The 24,194-nt window shown below is 34.5% G+C and overlaps 1 protein-coding gene across 3 annotated transcripts in view; it reads right to left on the bottom strand.

The window, feature by feature from the left end:
- Window positions 1–24,194, bottom strand: part of LOC133534403 (rho GTPase-activating protein 7) — a 345,027-nt gene that overhangs the window by 155,796 nt on the left and 165,037 nt on the right. The window lies entirely within an intron of this gene.

The following is a 24,194-nucleotide window of genomic DNA, read 5'->3' as shown; positions in this document are numbered from 1 at the left end:
ATAGCGCCTCCTTTTCTTCATGCATATGTCATTAAATTAAAGGGTGGGATGAATTAATTTACTCTGCGTGGAACTCAATTGAGTATTAAATGAGGAAAAGTTCTCCTAACTAATGAAATAAAGATGTAATTGCCTTGTAAATGAGTTTCCTCATAGAAAGTCTTAACGCCAACGTTATTCTGTTCCGTTGCAGACTCGCAATTAAATATCTTTTTGTAAAAAGTTAACAACTTATCAACACACCGCGATAACCAGAACATAATTCTAAGTATGTTTTTTTCTGAAAAAAAAAAAGTAAGTAACACAGTTCGTATTAAGTAGGCGTGGAAAATCATGTATGTACGTGGTATTTCTAACAGATCCTACAGACAACGTGCCCCGAAGTTCTGTAAGTTGACTAACTTGTTTGTAATAACGTTTGGCATTCAATACATAAATGGCGATGAGTAAATGAGACTTTAAGAAATATTAACTACTTAATTGGTTCCACCGGCGCAAATAGAATAATCAGCGGTTTATTTACAAGACTCCTCCTCCTCTCCTTTACTCTGGCAACTTGTGGTGACACAACTTTTGGAATTCAATAATGGAAATAGTTCTTATATTGTTTTTTTTTCAATCCTTAAGTTGATGATATATTCAAAATCATTATTTCGGGGGTTGTACGTATGTATGAAAACATTAAATAATAAATATGGTAATAGTGCACCTGATGTACAAGAAACTTTCAAAATACAAAGCTTACAATTACTTATTATCCACTCACTTGCTTTTGGTAACTGTGGTTACCAGCTGTCCCCCTTATTTTATTATAATAATAGAAGTCACTGAAAAATATGAAGCAAGTGAGTGGATAAGCTGCTTTACTAAAAACTACTGGAACCATCAAATAAATCTCTAAAGCGTGATAGTCAATAGATAACCAGATTTTAATTGAATGTTATAATACTCCAACACGGAGTGTACTAAGAACTAAAGTTTCACTAACAAAGATCTAATAACTATTTCTTGACTAAGGTACATAAAACAATATTTTATATAATAATATCACTTTAAAAATACCTATATAAGTATTACAAATCTGTATAACAGGCATATTAAGGGATGGGCAAATTTGTCCCACTTAAAGAGGTACTCCACTAACGATGAAACAGATGAAACCTAACGGCCCGATTCGAAGAATGATTAAGACACGTTTAAGATCTTAAAAAGATCTTTCAAAGATCGATAGCTAAACGACATGTCAAAATTGACGTTTATTTTTTCGATTCCGCTGTGATCCCAATAAGAACTACCTACGATATATCTACCGTCAAAATGCCATTGGTTGTTCGAATCAAGCTGCTTCTGTCAATTATACGACATACAAACGATATCTAAATGAGAACTCATCTAAACCAGAACTTATCGTTATCGTATCTCATTCTTCTAATCGGGCCGTAAGGTGGATGAGCTTTATGTAAGACGAAGAAGCCTGCGCTATGGATTTGAATGTATGATATTTTTATTCAATAAACTGAATAAGTATATGATTCAACTTTGAATCTCGTGTAGTAGATTTACTGAGGGTATATACTACATATTGATACAGACGAATGATGATAGAGGTTATATTAGTCATACTCCTTAGAGATAATTAAGAAATTATTGAATAATATAACCTGCATTTTATAAACATTATTGTATGAAATGAAATCTATAACAATAATCAAATAATAACCGGCCAAGAGCATGTCGGGCCACGCTCAGTGTAGGGTTCCGTAGTTACTCTTCCGACACAATAAGCTAAACTGGAGCTTAAAGTATAGTAAATTGTTAACCAAGGGATGAAACGGTACTTTTCACCCGAGTTAAACAAATAGGCAAATTTGCATAATCAGTACCTAATTAAAATAAGTCTTTTTACTATGAAGGGAAAACTTTTTGCGATAACTCAAAAACAGCTAAACTGATCATATCCGCTATAGTTTTCATTTAATGCCTTTCTTAAGCTCTACTTCCACGATTTTTTTTCATATTTTTTGGACCTATGGTTCAAAAGTTAGAGGGGGGGGGACACATTTTTTTTTCTTTCGGAGCGATTATCTCCGAATATATTCACTTTATCAAAAAATGTTTCTGGAAAACCCCTATTAGTTTTGAAAGACCTTTCCAACGATACCCCACACTCTAGGGTTGAAGCGAAAAAAAAAATTCACCCCCATTTTACCTGTACGGGAGGTACCCTAAAAAAATTAAATTTTTAGATTTTATTGTACGACTTTCTCGGCTTTATTGATTTATATATCCATGCCAAATTTCAGCTTTCTAGCACTAACGACCACGGAGCAAAGCCTCGGACAGACAGACAGACAGACAGACAGACAGACAGACGGACATGGCGAAACTATAAGGGTTCCGTTTTATGCCATTTGGCTACGGAACCCTAAAAAGGTAGTAACAATCCTTTTATTTTAGAACATTGAGGCTGAATTTAATATATTTAGGATTTTTTTACGTAATATTGCAGGATTTTATCTTCGTTTGGACATTTTTAACTAAATAAATTAACCATGTTTTACTGCATTACAAACCTGTTAAAGGGAAAACTGCTAAACATATGTTGGTATGTATTCTATTTATTACTGAACTCGCAAGTGCCTACAGGAGACGATAAAGTATGCGAATGTATTTATTACTTGACAATTTCTCGTACCTACCGAAGATGAGAAGGTAGGCATCACCATCAATTTGAACATGTAATGAACATTCACGCATGCGGGGCATGATCGTTGTTCAAGTTTACTATAGGCTCGGAGCATTTTATGCCTACTAAAATTTACTACTCGCTGAATAATATACTTCCTCGGTATTGAAATAAAATTGTATATAAAACGACGGACATTTGATCAATAATTCAAACGCATCAATTCAACAACATGCGTTCACGAGTAGGCCCGCTTTGGAGGGTCATAAATAAATATAAATGATTGACTACGTTATTTGTAAATATATATTAAGGTAAAATACTCGTGTGTCATAGTTTAAATTACCCAAAAAAATGACTTTGTTAGATAAGACCTAAGTAAACATCAATATGAAGGTATTAATGTCATATTATAAAAACCGGCCAAGAGCATGTCGGGCCACGCTCAGTGTAGGGTTCCGTAGTTACTCTTCCGTCACAATAAGCTAAACTGGAGCTTAAAGTATAGTAAATTGTTAACCAAGGGATGAAACGGTACCTTTCACGCGAGTTAAACAAATGGCAAATTTGCATAATCAGTATACCTGATTAAAGTAAGACTTTTTACTATGAAGGGGAAATTTTTTGCGATAACTCAAAAACAGCTAAACTGATCAAAGGCTCGGACAGACAGACAGACAGACAGACGGACATGGCGAAACTATAAGGGTTCCTAGTTGACTACGGAACCCTAAAAAGGAAACAATTTTTGAACCAATCTATACAAAACAGTAAGATCTCGAATTCTAAAGTGAGGACGCTAATCACGAAGAATTTCGTACATTGACCCGCCTATTCGTATTGCAGTCCCGCTCGCACAGTGTCATTAAGAGGGAAGTATACTACGCGATCGTCCATACAAAAAGCGAAAACGTTTTTGCACTTCTAAATATTTTCCATTCCCCATGAATTTTTAGTATGTTATTGACACAATGAGAAAGTAGGTTTATAAGTTTTCCTTTTTTTCAAAATTTGAAAAACCAATAGTTGTGTAGATCAATAGTTGTTTTGTGTTAGAGTTATAATGTATTGTAATTCATTATCTGTTTGTCTTACTGTGTTATGGGCTAAAAGGCTGTAATGATTAATAAAAAAAATGTAATTTAATTAATTAATTTAATTTTTCTTTGTTGTGTAGGTACTCAGATAAAAAAAAAATAGTTGAAAATTTCCACCACGACAAAAAACAACGAAAGGTGTACCGTATTATTTGCACTGGGCAACTGGTGGCCTCGGTTCGACATTGCACAGGCCACAGATGTCCTTAAAAGTCAATATCGATATCGATGGATACAATATCTACCCAGTATAAAGCAAACGCTATTAAATGCGTAAGAATTGCCAAGGTTTATATGATGCAATATATATATATAATATATATTTGCACAAAATTTTACAGACAGTTGTACTCCGATCCTAACCCAGAGGCTCTCCGGCCACCCGCGGCCAGCTACTTCTGTCCGGAATCTATCCCGCCCATCACAGGGCACGAAGTTCATCTCGCTTTAGCGAAGATGAAGTACAGTGAAAGCCCAGGCGAAGATATATATATAGTCCTCCTCATCGATTTCGATGACGGCGACCTCAGCAATTACGGATTACGCCGATTATGGGCCCTAATGTGGCTGGCCAGGCCGAACTTGGTCTTAAAGACTCTTTTGCAGGTGTTACAATAGAGTTGACCAGACGCGTTGTATGTATACGTGTTGTCATTACACACCTAATACACTTACACTATATTACGGTGTTGTTGTTATTAACGCTTTATCTAGATGGGAAACCACTAGAAGAGGTATCACGCTTTAAATACCTTGGAAGTACTATCCGGAATGACAACACCTTAGGCGAAGATGGCATTACGGCGGAAGCACTTAAAATAGGAGAACCAACTCTTCTACCTCATATCACCAACTTCTTTAACTCTATATTAAAATCCGCAAATTATCCTATAACTTTCTGTCATTCCAATATAATCCTATTACACAAAAAGGTGATATGTCCGACATTAATAACTACAGACCCATTAGTCTCATTTCATTTCATTTCATTAAATTCATCATTCATCATTCATTTTTTTTTTTAAATTTTTTTTCACACCTTTATAAAACCTTTATTAAGATAATAGAACGTCGCAACGCTGGAAAATTGGACAGTCAACAACCTCCCGAGTAAGCCGGGTTTCGGCCTGGTCTTTCTACCACGGACCACATACACACACTAAACCAGATCATCGAAAAGTATATCGAATTTAAAATCCCTCTTTATTTGGCCTTTGTAGATTTTTCCAAGGCTTTCGATAGTTTCTCTCATTCATCTATATTTACCGCGCTACAAGACCAAGATATATAACCCACGTACATACATCTCATCGACAATATCTACGCATCAAGTACTGCCTGCATAAAACTACAGTCTTCTGGGCCATCATTCGATATAAAGAAGGGCGTCAAGCAAGTCACCCAAGCTGTTCACCAGAGAACAGGGGTATCGACATCGGTGGACGGCGATAAACAAATCTACGTCTCGCCGACGACATAGTTTTGTTTTCGTCTTCAGCCATGGTGCTCCGCGCCATGCTACAAGACCTAAGCAGGGCAAGCCTTGAGGTAGGATTAATGATGAATATGTTAAAGACCAAGCTCATGACTAACAGTCGAAAAAGAAACGTGGTAGTGGATGGAGAAGAAATGACATATGTCCAAGAATACATATACCTGGGTCAAATAGTGTCTTTCCAGGCATGACAGGACAAGGAAGTCGCAAGACGAACCGGAAACGCCTGGAAGAGCTATTGGGCTTTGAAAGAGCAAATGAAGGGAGATTTCCTTTATCTCTAAAACGAAAGCTCATGGACATGTGTATTCTTCCCATCCCGACCTACGGAGCACAGACATGGTCCTTGACAAAAGTTCAAAAATCCACCCTCAAGGTTTGCCAACGCGCCATGGAGCGTAGTATTCTCAGCGTGAAGTTGACCGATCGCATCAGAAACACTATACTATGCTCCAAAACCCAAATATCTGACGTGGCTGAAACAGCCGCCAAGCTGAAGTGGGGCTGGGCGGGACACGTTTGCCGTATGCCAGATGACTTAACTTCGCGGCAAACCTCGACGGCGTTGGCGAGATGACCTTGACGCCTTCGACAGGAACTGGTGGGAGACAGGTCAAGACCGGGATAGGGAGGAGGAAAGGGAGGAGGGAGGCCTTTGCCCAGCAGTGGGACACTAGGCAATAAATAAATTAAATTAAATAAATAGAAATATAAAATATAAATATATATAGATACCTAAAAATGATTGCCAATCGTATCGCAGGTATGCAAAAACCATAATCATTTCGAAAAACATGTATTTGTTGCGTATATTATCTGCCTATTTGTGTTGCTTTTATAAAAATCGTGAGCACTTTCGATCCTAATAGAAAAAATCCATAGGTAGAATTTTCATAACCACTATCCATTACGTTATCTATAACAAAATAAGGAAAGAAACTGCAAACACTAATTTGAAAAGTACAACACATATGGTATTGTAAAGCCATGATATCTAAGTATATAATCTTTTTTTTTGTGTCCTACAAAGTGATTTATTTGCACTAAAGTAGTTTGTATTAACAAACTTGACTATCTACTGAGTACACGTAACATTCAATTAATTTTATTATATAAATTAATCATGTTCATTAGAAAACTTTCGAATTAATGGACACTTAAAATAATTAAAAGCCAATGACTCTGCACGATGACGTATTTGCAAAATCATCGTGATGAAAAAATTGCTACCATAAACACTAAATCAATCTATACGTTATAGTTATTATAATAGCACATTTTATTATAAGTGACATGTGAAAAATTAACGAAAGATGTAACACAGCAGTTGATAAAATGTCGGTTCTTAGGCGTAGCAGAAACATTTAATTTTAATGCCCGCAAATAAATGGTTGTTCTAAGCTCATGAGAATCACGCCATGACCTCATCAGTCAGTTGGAGTGTTCTTGTGAGTTTGAAAACTATTTTAATAATATCGTTCATTGGTGCAGGGTTCTTTAATATTACCAAAATTAAAAGTTCTGAATTACCTTAAGTTGGATGTTTTTAAATAATAAGTAATAAATCTTGCAAATAAATTGGGTAAAATGCAGAGTAAGGTCTCGTATTTGAATAACTTTGACCTTATTTAAGTTTGGAGAGGCTATGAAAGGATTTTTGGTGAAAAGTTTAACCTCTTAATTTTAATAAGGTCGCTAGGCTTTATAATGAGAGTGTATTTAACTTTTCGCTTTAAAGGTACTTAAGTACAAATACAAATGAGCAAATATATATTTCGTCAAATTAATACACTTTGATACACACCTAAAAAAAACTGAAAAGAGCAGTAAACTAAAGGAAAGTATTTTCGCTACAGAGCGATCTTTTTCAAACTATTCATTACAAACTCGGCTATTTCTTGTGCAATACATATAATATATTCCTCTATATCACAAAACCTTTCATAGACAAGAAGTTTACGGATCCTTAAATATAAATGAACGTTGATTGGTGGTAAAACGGAGCATCAATGACTCGTGTTTACTATATCCATTGACAGGGTCGATAACCTCCCGCTATCTATTGAACTCAGTATTATTTTAGTTATTCTCAGTACTTATCTTTGCTTATCGTATTACCTTGGTGTTAATGACAAGTATAAAATAAATACTAATTTAGGGACGAAATGATGAGTAAATATTTGAATCAGTTATTAACATAATAATTTTGTTTTAAATAATAAGAAAAGTATATCTAGCGAACATCAATTTTAGATGAATTTTCGCTTCAATTATTATAACAAATAGGTAGGTAGTCAAAAATATTGCCTGACTTTTTGTATTGTTTTGTAAGGGTTCCATACCTAAAAAGGAAAAAAAAAACGATACCTTTATATGTAGGAATCGGCCAAGTGCAAGTCGGACTCGCACAGGAAGGGTTCCGTACCATTATCTATAAAAACGGTCACCCATCCAAGTACTGACCCCGCTCGACGTTGCTTAACTTCGGTGAATGGATGAGAACCTCGAGATTGGAAAGAAATATTTATTTTATTCTGTTTTTAGTATTTGTTGTTATAGCGGTAACAGAAATACATAATCTGTAGAAATTTCAACTGGCTTTATTACAGTTCATGAGATACAGCCTGGTGACAGACGGACGTACGGACGGACGGACGGACAGCGGAGTCTCAGTAATAGGGTCCCGTTTGACCCTTTGGGTACGGAACCCTAAAAAGTCTTTAATAATACATTATTCCATTTTATATGGGTGCCAATAAAACCGATTATATATACCTAACTCAATACTAATGTATTGTGGGGATGTGTGCTCGTAACTTTATAACTGTTTACAAAAAAATGATATTGCTACATACAGGAATTATCGATAAGTATCTCGTATCGATACCACCGTAAAACTAGTGGTCGACCGCAGCGCGTCATGCAGTCTACCGATCCTGTCGGCCGAGGGAAAAAACGAGCTCGGTTCACATCGCCAGCCACTAATATTAAACCAAGTCACATATTTAGCTTCGCGGTTTTTGCTAGCTCTAGGGACTGGTCTGGTGCCAGTAACTAATGAGTTACTGGTTACCTTTTAATTACCTTAAAAGGTAAAGTTGCTAGCAATCTATTGTCGATAGAACGCGCACAGTTACCGATTTTGAAGGTACCTTATTGTCCTTAGTAGAAATATTGTTAGGTATTGCAATGAATTAGTTTTATAGATATAATACATTTATTTAGTACCGCAAACACAATATACAGCTTATTTTAGGAGTAGCTTATGGACTTAATGGTTAGGTTACCTATTTAGATTAGGAGATTTTCAAATCACAAAATAGCCCCTGTTTCCACTTATATTTTATACGAAGGAATGTATGTGTACCATTTTTAATGTGTTACAGTCACAATTGGAAATTGCCTACCCACTGTACCTACTAATTCACATAATTTTCTCCGAGAAAGATAAAAACTGTATTGGATATACATATAAAAAGATAAGCTCAACAAGATTATTCGGTGTGCAAGACCAAAATAATGAAGTAATCGATGCCTTTACGTTTTGATGATAAATTCAAAGTATTACTTATACCTTGTTGAGTAAAATATGGTTGGTTAGCTACCGCTGTCTTAATAGGCATTTAATGGTGGTAAATTGGCACTTTATATTACAGAAAAACTCAAATTGATACTTTATGATACTTTACAGGCGTGGAAATAATAAGTGATTCCTTAATACAGTCTTGCTTGAGGCACTTCGTTTTTTAAAAGGCGAGATAAGGTTTGTTTCTTTACGGAGAAATTTCTTCCATCTTTTACGCGTGACAAAATTTCAATATATTAGAAGGGAAACAGGTACCTACCTAAACCTCAACAATTTGGGAGCAATATTCTTGTTACTAACATGTAACTTGTACATACCTACCATATCTAGACCAAGAAAATTTACGTAAGTAGATTTAGATTAGAACCACTTTTGAAGCCTAATGTACCGGGTTCAAAAATGGTTCTAATTTGAACCTGATGGTACGTACTTGTATATGGTACGAATAAAACAAACTAACTATTGGATAAAGTTTCATCGGGATCTCTATCTTTTTTAACCTCCATATTAGCTTACCTGAAACAATGAACACGGACATAATAAGTGCAACGTTCGTAAGTATAGTTTAGTTTTTATTAACACAGAAGTAAATACTTAATAAGACAATAGGGGCTTTACAATTTTTTACTGTCTTTAAGGATATCAATAAAAATGCCAATGTCGTATTGCTTTAATACCATTGTAATTTTAATTCGAACTCGGTTTGTATTGAATAGATGATTTATTTTGGAATTATCTTTATATTTTTACACGTAATGATAGTTCAATGATGAATTTGTTATCAAGTGATGTTTATGTTCACGGTTATCTTAACGGTCGGTTAAATGGTTATCGCAAATCGCGACCAAGTACGAGTAAATATTGTTTGAGCTAATTACAACATAATGATGTGAACCTTTATAACCTCATTTATTTGATAAGAAAGTTGCAAATCAAGTAATATTAATAGAAGCTCTTAACCAGGGTAATATTTTTAGTACTTTATGAATTTCTGCGGTTAGCGCAGATAAAAATAATAAGACATTTCACTAGGTACCAGGGGCGGCGCCTCCATACAACTCGATTCCCACCGGCTTGCCTAAAATTTATTGCTACATATACCAAACTTATAAATCATCATTAAAATTAAAAATATATCCACATTGAAAACACTACGTATTTACATTACCTTGGAATTGATAACACGATTTACTAAAGCTTCACGAGCGGGCGCGCAAAGTCAAGCTAGTTAAGCCTAAACTTGACTATTCATTCATAAGACACTACACGGATACGAAAACTCACACACACACTCATAAAGTTTGCTATAGAGAGTCCGCGCGAATGAGCTTCAAAGCAACTCGGTCTTGTATCGAGTTATTCATTTGAATAAAAACCTTAAACGTAATAATTAAGGTTTATATTGGAAAAATGCACACACACATTCATGTAACTGGAGTGACAGAGAAAGGTGCTCGCAATATTTGCAAACCAAGGCGTTCGCGGTAGGCCCCGTAGTACACGGCCGCAACAACGTCCGTTATATTAACATGCTGCTTTATTTGAATTTAAACTTTAAATACAAACAGGTAAGATTTATATTAGAGTGTAATGTTTCACAATTTTGAATCGAGTGGCGTTTGCCGCGCGTATGCTTAATATTGCCATACAAAAACATTGAATTGAATAAACGGGTAAAATTTTATTGTATTTTGCTATAATTAATACCAAGGTTTGTAAAAACCTTTAAAAAAAGATACATTTTATTACATAATCCAAGAAACTTATGTAGTTTCAATTTTTGTAATTTGATAACGAACGTTTCTTCAAAGAAAGTTCTGTTTGAAGGTTTGTTGTAATAGGTTTTAGAATTCGTGGGTGAAAATGGAATAATGTTATGACAACACTCCCGTCTCGGTTGTTCCCAAGGCTTGTGTTTTTATCTGATTTTAGTTAGTTTTGTGCATTTTATATATTATTATGTTACTAAACCAAAACCAGTGAAATTTTGTGCGTATAAGTGTTGGATATTGTTCGTAGCGCAGGTGTTTTCAAGGGACTGACCTTGTTTTTAGGAAAAGGTACTTTCTTTTATTTTACTTATGGCCGCGTTAGTCCACTTCGATTGTTGTGTAGCAGATTATTTATTAAATGACTCATTTCGCTCTTGGCTAACAGAGGAGTTTCTGAATATTTGATTCCATATTCGAAGGAATTCAAGGCTATAGTGAGCCCCCGCGACGTCGTCGCCGATTAAACACAGAAATGGACTTAAAAACTCAGTATAAACTACTATATCAAAAAATTATTGATAACGTTTTAATTCAAATAGATTCCCGATATCGATCATTGAATAAACTCACTTTCTTGGATTTATTAAACAAACACAAATACACCCAATATTGCAGATTATTCCCCGATGAAAAAATATCCGATTTAATGAACGAGTTTCCAAATGTTTTCAATTTCACGGCCTTAAAAAATGAATAAAATGTTATGTACACCTCGCCAAGTCTAAATACATTAGACGCGTACGAACTTTATTTGTACCTCCACAATTCATCCTTGAGGGACATATTCTCGCAACTTTTAACTTTGTGTCACATTTTTTTGACTCTTCCCGTATCGGTTGTATCCGCGGAAAGATCGTTTTCGGCCTTGAAGCGCATTCATACCTACACGCGAAATTGTCAAAAAGAAGAAAGATTGTCAAAGTTGGCCATAATTTCAATAGAAAAACATTTACTGCTAAAAATTCAAAAACGTCACGAATTTTACGATAGTGTTTTGGCTCATTTTGTTAAAAAAGACCGCAGAATTATGTTACAATATCAATAGACCGTTATTTAAAGCCTAAATTAGAAATTATCAATTAAAAAAATCAATCAGCTTTCAACCTATTTTCAGTTTAGGTAAATGCATGTTTTTTTAAATAAATATTTAGCGTTAGCAAGAGGTGTTGAGACTGTTAAGTCTATTACGGCTCGAACACACGGACGCGGATCCGCGCGCCGTGGCGTGGCGTTGTGCAAACGAGACATCGCTATGTAATGACCATAGCGCTGTCTCGCTCGCAAAGCTTTACGGCAGGTTGCTGGTTTCGGTTTAATAATGTGCAAGATAGTTTTTAATTGGTGTTTTTTAGCTGGTGATTTAAGCTTTGCTTTACTGATTTGGTCATTTCTTATTTCATTAAAACGTGTAATCCTTGTGTTTTTTTAAATAACGCGTGGAACGTGCAGGGATTAACAAAACCTAAAAGTAGTTTTGATGATATTTGCAGGTTTAGTAAACGCACGTTTTTCTAAATAGGTGTTTAGGGTTTGAATGACGTGTTGAGTCTATTAGGGCAGGTTTCGGTTTAATAATTCAATAATAGGTTTTAATTGACGTGTTTTAACTTGGTGATTTTGTTTCACTAATATGGTCATATTTTAATTAATTTACATGTGTAATGTTTGTATTTTTTAACCAACGTGTGTGCTGCTTAATTCACCGTTTTTTTTGTAAATAAGCAAGTTGCGTTTGCAAGAGGTGTTGTCTATTAGAGCAGGTCGTTGGTTTCGGTTTAATGATGTGCATGATAGATTTTTACTCGGTATTTTAAGTTTCACTGGTTTGGTGTTTTTTTATTTAATTAACATTTGTAATGCTTGTGTTTTTTTTTAAACTAACGTGTGTTACGTGCTGGGATGTGAATGCTGTTCAAAAGGCTTTTTTCAAAGCCGCTTTTGTCATACTCCATATACACTGTTTACGTGAAGTCAGTGATGACTAGTATGGCAAAGGTGGTTTATGCACTAACTGCAAAATGTCGCGCCCGAGGACACACATAGCGCACGCTTCACTTTTATCACGGAAAAATAAGTACATAATGTCAAGGTAAGTGTTTTTTTTTGGTCCGAGTTGCCTAGCCAAAATTTCCACGCGCCGCTACTGCTAGGTACCTACATTTTTATATTCAGTGAACACAATGGCTTTTATAATGATCAAACGGAAGATTGATGATTTTAAGTAATCCATAGACACCACTTAAACATTTCCGCGAGGTGTAAAAAAATAAAAATAAACACGGTATTTGCAAAATCGCATTGACATAAAAGATGACGACATAAGAAATACATAATAATTATAGATTAGATAAATATAAGATTGACTGTTTTGACATCGTGGTCAGGCAAGTTGCCTTGGACGAGTAAATGCCTAATCTCGAGCGCCCAGCGTAGATGGGACTTCGGATCTTATTGAACGAATAGACCGCAGGGTTCATCAGAAGCCATTTAATTTTGTTCAGCTAACACCGTGCTATAATGAAAACGCTTCATAAAACGGATTAAGGTGGTTTGTAAGTAGAGCATAGCAAAATTCCATCTCGCTTATAAAACAGCGCCATAAGTATTTATACAATTTTTGCGAGATTTGTCGTTTCTAGGTTTTAAATTATATGGAGACACCTATCACCCTGCCTATCGAGTTTAAAAAATACTATAGATAACATTGCACTGATATGGTTATATATGGATGGGTACATACAAAGTGCATCAGACGACGCAATGTGTGGATCTGCATTTTTAAAGAGTAGTAAAAGTCAACAGTTACCATGATTAAGTAATAAGTAATGATCCAATGTATCGTAAATATTTTGTCTTGCCTATATGATAACGACATATTAATCTTAAATGTTAAAAACCAGCAGCAAAAGTTCAACCTTCTACATAACGTTATTATGGCGCATACCCTACTGTTGTGCTGTCTATCTTATTTGTAGTCGTAGTCTCTTACTTGTATCTATATATTTGTTTGCTTACTTACTTATCTGTTGGAAGGAAGCTTACCTAACCTAAGCCGATTAATGTTAGTAGCCTTCTTAACACGACTGTTTCATAGTGTTACTTGAAATAATACAAAGTTATCCAGACAACGCTCCTTGAGGCTATGAGGGGAGAAGTATTGTAGAGACGTATGTAAGATTTTTTATAGCCTCGAAACGAATTTATATTGGTTTTAAATTTTACAGCGTAAAGTTTAAGCCAGGGGCTTAATAATTAAATTAAGCTATTCTACATGACAGTCTTGCAGGTTTCCTGTTGTGAAATTTGAACCCGTTTCATCTCACTGTCATATGCAAACAAAGTTCACAGAACATGATCATATGTCGGAGAAAGCCTGAAGCAACTTTCAAGCAATGGGTATAAAACGGTAATGAGTAATGTGCAGAAATGCAAATTCTGAACTGGACAATGATAAAATAAACTTTGTTCAGACTGTACTTGGAATCGATAATTACTACTCTCTACTAACTACTCGTAATCAAACATTTTAGGACATACAATTTTATTCTGCAAGCAAAAAGTATTCAAGTTTAGAACAAAAAAATTACTTAAGCGACTTTAAGAGGTGGTATACTAACAAAATTTATCATTTCAAAAAGTTTGAGAGACGAGGGTATGTGATTTTGCAAAACGAAGCCGTGTTCCCTATGACATATAGGTTTTCCCGTAGTTGTTGCATCTTTTATAACGAGCCAATGGGCCGCACCAACCCGGGCGTGGCAGTGATATAGAGCAAGTAGGTACATAAGCATTGACTTCTTACCATCGGAGGGGCCGTAAGTCTGGTACCACCAATGAGTGAATAGGGTTACATTATAGATACTCCGGCTTACATACTCTACGTTGCAGCCCATTGCATTTATATTTGAAATGAATCTGGGAAGTATAACAATCGTACGTGTGTCCAACGGGGCCCATCCCAAGCTGTCAGTGTCAGAGAATGCACCCATCCCCTGCGGCTCTCACTTATTCCGCAACTCGTTCTCGGTTAATTCTAATTCTTAACATGAGTCTGTTGCAAATAAGATACTTACCCACGTATCCGTGTAAGTTAAATATGCTTAGGATGATTTGAAATTCGTCTTGTTTTGTTAGGTATAAGGCGCAGCACTACAATCAATCATATCATTATAGTCGAACACTATAATGATGTGATTGATTGTATCAATTTTACGGCGCCAATCCTTTTAATTTGCCTTTAAAGTGGCAGATAGGTTATAACAGCAACAATGCTTATAAACGCTGCAGACTCAGGTGTCACAAACTTCAACACAGTAATCGTTTACTTCTAACGTAATCCATTTACATCACTTTACAACTTTTTGGGAACACATGAAATTATTTTTATCAAATATTCAGTCCGTTTTAGTAAAGGTTCAGTACGTTTCAGTTTATAATGTGTCATATTAAGAACGCTTACTAAATATTTAAACCGATATAATGCAGGGTTGTTTTCATTATCTTAAAATACTTGTAAATGATGAAGATAAGATACAATGCTAGATTGAAAGTGAAAGGGAAGTCTGAATTCGTGTATGTTGATACTAGCTTGATTTATTAACCGTAAAATTCGTTAATCAAATAGATTTATAACGAGTTTGGAGAAATATCTATTGAGCTTAGCATTTTTTATTGTGCCATAAATTTAACTGTAAATACATTTTAAATGAATTCAGTTTAATAACTTTTAAATTAGAATTAATTAGGTATCTTAATAACTTTTAACAGTGACAAGATGTCTAAAAACAAGAAAAGAAGTAAGATAAAATAGTATATAGGTAGAATATGTACATCCAGCTGCAAAAGTGCATACGTGCATTCAAAAAGTGGGTATGCTATTTTGCAGCTGACTGTACGATGTGTCATCGCGAGAAGTTATTTACTTAAATTATTTTGGCGTTAATATATAATTATCTTACAATTATATAGCTGGTCGTAAATTTACCTGGTGGTCAGGCACTTTCCCTGTTTTTTCTGATTATGCCACTTCAGTGACCGTACTGCAATTGTCTACCTTGAGCTATTTAATTTAACTTCATAATTCGCTACAATAGTTCATTCATTCGTATAGTTTCCAGTCAGGTAGAAGTATCAGATTTAATGGGGAAAAACGTTACGCAGGTAACTTGTAATGGGGAAAAACCTTAAGTAAGTAAGATACTGATTTAAATTTTCACTATTATGAGTATTACACATTACTATTTACTTAAACAGGAGTTAATCTAGTATAATTAAGCGCTATAATTACCTTCGAGGTTTCGAAATTGTCCTCGTTGTCTCGAAGAAAGGCTGGCTAATAGAGTTCACATCATTACTCCTGCACTTGACCATGTATCTACTAGGACGTTTTGCACACTGCTGCAAAAAACTATAGATATAGGATAGGGTGATTAATGACTTCACATGTCTCTTATTACAAACCCGTTGTGTATGATCGTGTGAATGCTGCTTAATAAAATCAAAGACTGTACAAATTATACATTTTTAAGGATTTCAATTGTGTTAAAACAGCATGCAAATATTATATTGTAAAATAATTATTTTATCATAATGTTCATAGCAGTATGAGTTGTCCCTTAAACTTTTATAAAAAAATTAAGGAGGGATATTGTTTTTGACTTGAAAAGGTTCGATTCATCATTCGAGTGATGTTGGAATAGTTAATAATTTTACCTTATTTCCTTGCATGTTTGGAGCGCTAATAGGTATAAATGTCTAAGCAGATAGGTAAACAATTTGTGAATTCGCATTCATTGTCACAAAAAATCGAATCTAATTTTCCCAGCCATTGCGATAATGTACCTACTATATATATATATATATATATATATATATATATATATATATGTCTAAACAGGTTATTTACGTAAAAAAGTTATCTTAATATATTATACAGTGGCAAAAGAAAATGTAAGTAGGTACTACCGAAAAAAGTGACAAGTCATGTTATTTTCTTGTACCCCTCATATATCTCAGACATGCTGTATTCCTGTGTAACTCATACACAAATAACTGAGGACCTATTAAAAATAGAGTAGGTACAACCAATTTAGTTTTTAATACAATTGTTTGTTTAATGTGGATTACCACACAATTAATACCACATAATAATTATTTAACTTCAGTATATACTCAACCGAGCCGGCGGTGCGGCTAATTACATTGCACTTCAAACATACCGTTTGGTGTTTATCATTCATTCCGCTGGTAAATAAGTACCCTTATTACACCAGCAATTTGTGCGTATCAATATATAGGTATTTCTGGATTGTTGGGTTCTTTTATTAATTTAAAGGTTAGGGTTAAAGGTTAGGTTAATTTGTTCTACTAATTAATAAAAGGTGTGAGTTCGCTCTGGACCGAGAAAAGTGGCGTGCTCTTGTGTTGGAGGCCAACACTCATTTTGGGTCATCGCGCCAGCCAAGTAAGTAGTAAGTAATTAATAAAAGAGTAATAAATTGTTCTATCATAATGCTTGTCCTAGTTTCACGACAAATAAAATACAACCTACATTTCTCGTAATGATAGATTCCTTCGACTTTCCTGATCATGTGGCGTAGATGATTTGACGGAAATTTAACTCTGTCTACACATATGATAGTTCTTGAAAGTTCCTAAAAGGTTGAAAAAATTCCGGAAAATTTAGAAAAATTTAACGGGAAGCACAGGAAATGATCATTATGGACTTCAAGTTTGATTCCTATACAAAATATTCTCATTTCCGATTTTTCCAAGTGGAAATTACGGAATTTCGGAGTTTTCCGATGGCAGTAACTAAGTTTCAATAAGTTGTTCCCTTCTAAAAATTATTATTTATTGTGGAAAATATTCATTTCACACACTGTCAATCCAATAAACTAGGGTAACCTAAAATCTCCAACTCAACAAGACTTGTAATGAATTCATTAATAAGTTAACGACAACGCAGAACCCATTAATTATCCAATGAATAAAACATTAAACGTGGTGACTAGTTTGGAAGTGATTGGGAAACGACAGTTTACAGCCTAAAGCTAATAAGACCTTAACTGTACGCCGACATGCAGTCCAATTTAATTCTTATTACCGTTCTGTTAGGTCTAGAATAGTTGTTACTATAAAGGTTTTCATGGCTTTTATTATTTTGGGGGTACTCAGAAAGTTTAAAGAATGTAGTGTGAATTTAAGGGAACTTTTTACCTTAAATAGTCGATTTATGTAATTATATTTTTAAAGATTAAACTGCGGGACTTAAAACTTTAAAATACATAATGTAGGTAACAAGGTGTTTTGCACGTAGTCGAATAAAGTGATAGGGCTCTTTATATTAAACGCATTTTTTCATTATTTACATAAGTTTAATCGCTGTTGGGATATTGACTATATTTAAAATTTTCTAAGGCTTACATGGTTTTATTCATTTCTTATTTTTGGCAAGAACATATGTTATAACTGTACACGCCATCAGCTTCCTCGCGTATATCCCGACTTTTGGGCCACGGCTCATGGGAACCTTCATACTTAAGTTATAAGGGTCAGATCATAACTACATTTATGCTGAAAAAGTATTATTCTTGTCTAGTTCCAGTAGCTTGAAATATACTTCTTGAAATATACTAGGTATTTGTTATACTCGTAGTCGCTCGATTTTCAAAAATGATAATTTGTGTTAAATACATCACTTTTTGTCTCATATATATTTAAAATGTTAGTTCTCATTGTCAAGCGGACCCCAGGCTCTCATGAGCCGTAGCAAAAATGCCGGGACAACGCGAGGAAGAAGATATATTTAAAATGTCAGGTATCAAAAGCGGCTTCTAAGAGTAATAGTCATTATTTTTATGTCACCGATGCATATATTGCAGTCAAATTATAAGATTCGGCCTTTTACAAACGGTGTCGTCATTTTACAAGCTTGAAACGTTATGCTAATTGGCGAAGGCATATTGTTAGTGCGCTCAATAGTGTTAACGTAAACGTAATGGTTGTCTAAGTGTGACCATGGTTTGCTGTTTTATCAATTTATATTAACTCTTATACCAGACCACCAAAATCTCAAGGCCACCCAAAACCGAATCAGAGCACCCGGATATCCATGTGGTCTTGTCTGTACTACCCCTAAGAGCAATTGCGATATTGGAGGCGCGGAGGGAGAGCAGCCTGTAACACGAGGGCAGAAGGTCCTCCCCCGCCCCCCGCGTCCCGTATATGTCCGACGAACTCCAGATTTGATGGATACCCCAGCGTTTTTCACTGTTTCGATGTGCAGCGCCACGCGTGGTTAGTTAAAGAACTAATTCAACCAAAATGCCGAGGCGAATTGCAAACGGCGCTGTTAATATTATACGGTATTACACAAAATGCGGACTTTTTACTATTTACCTTCGGCAATTTTAATAACTTTTCATGTTTTATATAATGTCGACGCCGTTTGAAAAAGGCGAAATTTACCATTTGCCTGCGACACATACAACAATTAACTAAAGAGCATTATGACTTGCGAATCGTCTAAATATACACCACTAAATAATATTCACAATAGCCACAGCATAACGGCGAATAATCATTTATGTATCCCGACATGAGTATGTGCTATATACATACTCATGTCATGAGCTTAACCAGGGCTAAAATTATGTCAATTAAGCAAATAGGGACAGATCCATTAACAAATTACACACATTTCTTGTTCCTGAATAAAAAACTTTCTGACACAATACTGAGGAATATAGGTTTGAATTGTATACAATATTTTTGCATTAATTCAATTCATTTATTGCACTGTTATCGGTTGTTGTATTGCTGTTGATGAGTGCTAATTTCATCAAGTCCAGACCACAAATAAAAGTTTTAATGTTATACGATGTATATCAGTAACATTAAAATGCAATGGATACGCGTGCTCCTTTAATTTCGATAATTTGATTATGTTCGAGTAGTTTCATTGCCTTTCGTTTTATTTTAATTTCAATTATTTCTCCAGCGTAATTCACAAAGAAATCTTGAATTTTGAATGCAAAAAAATAAATTATTTTAATTTTCTCAAAAATTCTCAAGAAAATAATATGAACAATTTAAAAGGCTTTAATTTACATATGTATGTATACTTATGTGGTATGCGTCATCTCAAATGTACACACATTAAATTTATTCTAGTAAACAATACGTACAACGTAATGGAAGATCAGACAATTTAAATAGTGTCATCGGGACCTCACACGCTGTAATATCAAACACTCGAGCTACAGCGAGCTTGCATTAAGATGTGTCACTCAATGGATAATATTATAAGTGTACGTATACGTATACCATCTGATGTTCCCTACATTTATTTTAACCCGACTCGTATTACCCCTAACTCTGTAAATAAAAATAAATAAAAAGGAAACAAAATCATATTTAAATAAAGCCATTGCGAGAATACAGATCACGTGAGCTTTAAAATGTCTTCGTCATTTATTCAAAGAAGAAAGCTACATATTATTCTCAGAATATATAACTAGCACTCACATCACATCTCAGGATCTCTGATAAAACTTGTATATATTTTGTACACGTGCAATTACAAATATTTTCTTAACTTCTTTTGCAACGTGGTAAAATATTTACAGATAAAATACCTAAGTTAACAAAAGGAAATATGTAGGTCACTTCTATGTTAATTTATATCTTAAGAAAAAGCCTTTTTAACCACCGTAGCTAATGCTTCGATTTTCTTCAGTTTCCCATCAATCACAACCCTTGTCAAAAACAGCATGCGATTTATTTACCGAGTGCTCTCTCTTCGTTCTACGCGTCTGTGTCTGTGCCAATAGGCAGTTCATTTTATTTGATTGATTGACATATTGATAGACTTTTATTGTGCTATTGATTCAGCACGAATATTTTGGTAGCGAATTGAAGAGGTGATAAATTGACTTTACTATACTGTTATTTGTCACAGCAATAAAAGGCAAATGTTATCTTTGTAAGTTTGATTAACAAGTGCCTATGTCTAAGCATTTACTGCAATAATAGATCATAGAGTTAATTTTAAGTCTACCAAAATCTACTTATTACATTCGTAAAAAAAAACTTCTGAAAAATATAATATAAGTAACCTAAGCTTTGTAATATGTATATACCGTTATTTTATCGAATAATCGTAGGTACAGCTAGATATTTATGTAAATTTGTATAGATATAGATATATATTTATAATATTTGATACATTACAGCTACATACAGGACGAGTAGATGCTATTCTTATTCTGACCATGAAAATTCATTAAAGTCCAAATCGCCTCGACCGCTGAATGAATTGAGTTTACGAGCAATCGACTCCGGATCAAACGTGCCGATGAATGCTCGGCTAATAATAGATCAAAGCCTGCATCTTCACCCGAGCGTGGGTAGCAACAGTGTTCATATATTGCGCTATATGCAGAACTTTCAGAGCCTGCAGGTGACATTTGGGCTACTATTTGAATAGCGCGCAAAGCTGACATAGTCATCTTAGCCTTATTCGGCTGCGGTGTTTGAAATAACTCTTCCAGAGCTTTCTCTATATATAGTCCTTCCTTCCAACCCACAAAAATAGGCCTTTTTTAGGTTGAAGTTGGTTAATTTTGGGTCGGTCGGTTATCTCGCGATGTTTTTCTCTACTAAAAGGAAAACTACGGTGCAGGTTGAGCTAATGACATCGCAAATACCTACCCATCGATGTATTAATATATTGAATATACATTGTAAAATAATAACTATGTTCGAATGTCAGAATAGGTACTTACATTATAAAATGGATGTCAGTGTATCTTGAAAATGTGTTTTCAAATTTAGTAGCTGCATACATACCTGAAAAGAAAATTTCACGTCAATATACTACGATTACGTCAAATCCACATACGCATACACAAATTAACATACAAAATACAAAAAAAGGATGTATATGTCACCGTAAAATTGTCAGCACTAGTCAGTTTATAATCTTGCTAGATACATTATAAACTGACGGTAGTTAGATTACAAACTAACCTAACCTATCCTACGTTAGATTATAAACTAACGGGTGCACACTCTTACGGTGTCATATACAAACATTAACATACAAATAAAATATTTCGGTAGTATCGGGACCAGAACGTTTATTTTTATTCTGTGGAACTGAATATTTCGTCAATATATTGAAATGGTGGAACAGACAGCTTCCATGATTTTTTTACGTTTATGATTTAATAGTGCAAAAATATCGTTGGAGTTATCACCGCGTTTTATTAAAATTGTTTATAGCTGAATAGACAACTCAAACACATATTAAGTATAATAAATAAAATTGCATAATTTAATATTTATTCATAATTGAATATAACGTGTACTCGTGTAGGTACGCTCCTGGGTGTGACGCAGGCGTATAGGACAATAAGGTAATGACACAGTAATAGGTTGATCTAATATGTTTATTTATAAAAAAGAAAAATAAACGTTATATTAGGCTTATAGCGATTTGAACTGTTTTTAAATATTAGGGAACAAAATATCAAAATATTTTATTAACTGCCGCGAATGCAGAAGACGCTGGTTCGATTCCAGCCGGCATTGGAAGCCGACTTCACTTGTTCTTTCGTGTTTGATATCTATTTAATTCATTTTAAGTAGTAATCAATACAAATATTAAATAGTTTTTATTTATTACTTCACGCGAAAAATGTTTAATATGGATAAATTGCTTAACGAAGTTAAATGAAATCATTAAAATATTTTTGAAAGTAAATAGTATCATATCTCAGCGTTAATCGCCATGTTAAATCACAAAGCCGATTAATCTCTCTACCTATATGCGACAACTTCAGTTAACATTATGTTGTTATGTTATGTGAACATTGTACAGCATAAGAGACCCTTCACATCATACCTACTACCTACTATATTTATCACTATGGTTATGAAAATGTGTGGGATTACAGAGCTAACATCGTTCACCGATATATTAAGGGCTATTTCTTAGCTCCCTTTGAAGTGTTTTGTATGTTTTTAAAATTGCTTTAGGTACAGGCAATGTGATATTTAAGATGCGTGATGTGGATAGTATTGCCCCAAATGTTCGATGTCAGAATAAATTAATTTGTAATTATAATTGTGGTATTTGTGGTATTATGGGTAAGTAATTATATCAGAATTGTGCAAGTTCTTATATCGCTATTTGATAGACAATATCGTGACGCAGTGTAAACAGGATTCAAACACGCTAGGTACTCGTATTTAAAACGTATATGTAGAGCTTAATTCTCTTTGTATGAGGATTAACGCCGGGTTTTCATCAATGGAATGATTCGAAGGATTTTCCATTAAGACTGAAAGGGATGTTGTAAAAGAGGTAAGGCGTTGAGTATAAAATGTTAAATTTTTAAGAGGGTTGATGGTGTTGTTAGGGATTGAGAAAATTTAAGTTGGGAAGGAAGCCATTTTTTAACCCAGTACCCATTCTAGCATATTGTGTTAAATAGACTAAAGATTGACCATTTTCATAACTGCCAATCAAGCCCGCAGTAAAAATTGGATAAAAATATTCAGAGAATCTGCTATATTCGCACCTAACCTAATTAGTAATTATCAACACTACCTGCCTAAACCGTCTACCTGAAAGTAATCCGATAACATACGTAATACCTATGGATACATATTAATTTGTTCTTTCCATTGTACTTTTTTAAAGCTACTAATCAAAGTTAACAAACGTGTGTCGATATGTATAATAAGGTTGCCGGCCTTGTCGGCTCGTTTAAAACTTAAGTTATCGGCAATCGGCAGCGTGAAAACATAATTACATACTTAAGACAAACAAATGATACGTCCAAGGTCTAGTCAAAACGGAGGCCATGTTATATAATAAAAGGTTTTCTTAGACAGCTTGTGTAAATCGTGTAATGATCGCTCGGCGTCGCTTCCTGGGGCCTTGATTGAGTTAAAAGCTAACTAACTACTTAATCGTCAATGAGTCCTGCAACGGAGAGAAAATAAGTAGATAGCTTTTTCAGTTTATGAGTCTGGTAAACCTCTACGAGAAAAAGTTTTTGGCGCTTGATTTAAAATCTTATTTATGTACATTATAACATTTAAAACTTTCGCGTTTTGGACACATTTCAAAACATATATAACCGGGTCAAAACATTAAAGTCACGTCAAAGTTACACAAATCTCTGTATTAACATTTTCTGGGACATCATTGCAGTTATCCGCGAGCACGACCAGTGAAACCTGCGTCGAATCAAAATAAATTCCCTATTCCGGTTTTAAATATAATCTAAAATATATACATTACATTAAATAGAATTATAATGTATATAAATAAAGTTTAAAACAGCATACCCCTTAAACTACTGAAACGAAACATGTAGTGACGTCAGCACATCCACTAACGTGGCACAAAATGCGGGAACAAATAAAACTCGTCATGTTATGTTGTAGACACATTGAAATGCCGGGACTAGCTAACAGAAGATTATTCAAAGTGCTCACATTTCACGAATATGCAAATCGCAGGTTTTATTGCGAGTTTTATTCG

The sequence above is a fragment of the Cydia pomonella genome, chromosome 2 (assembly GCF_033807575.1).
Source record: "Cydia pomonella isolate Wapato2018A chromosome 2, ilCydPomo1, whole genome shotgun sequence".
Lineage (NCBI taxonomy): Eukaryota > Metazoa > Arthropoda > Insecta > Lepidoptera > Tortricidae > Cydia > Cydia pomonella.
Note: the sequence above shows the minus strand (reverse complement) of the source record. Positions and strands in the feature narration are given on the sequence as shown.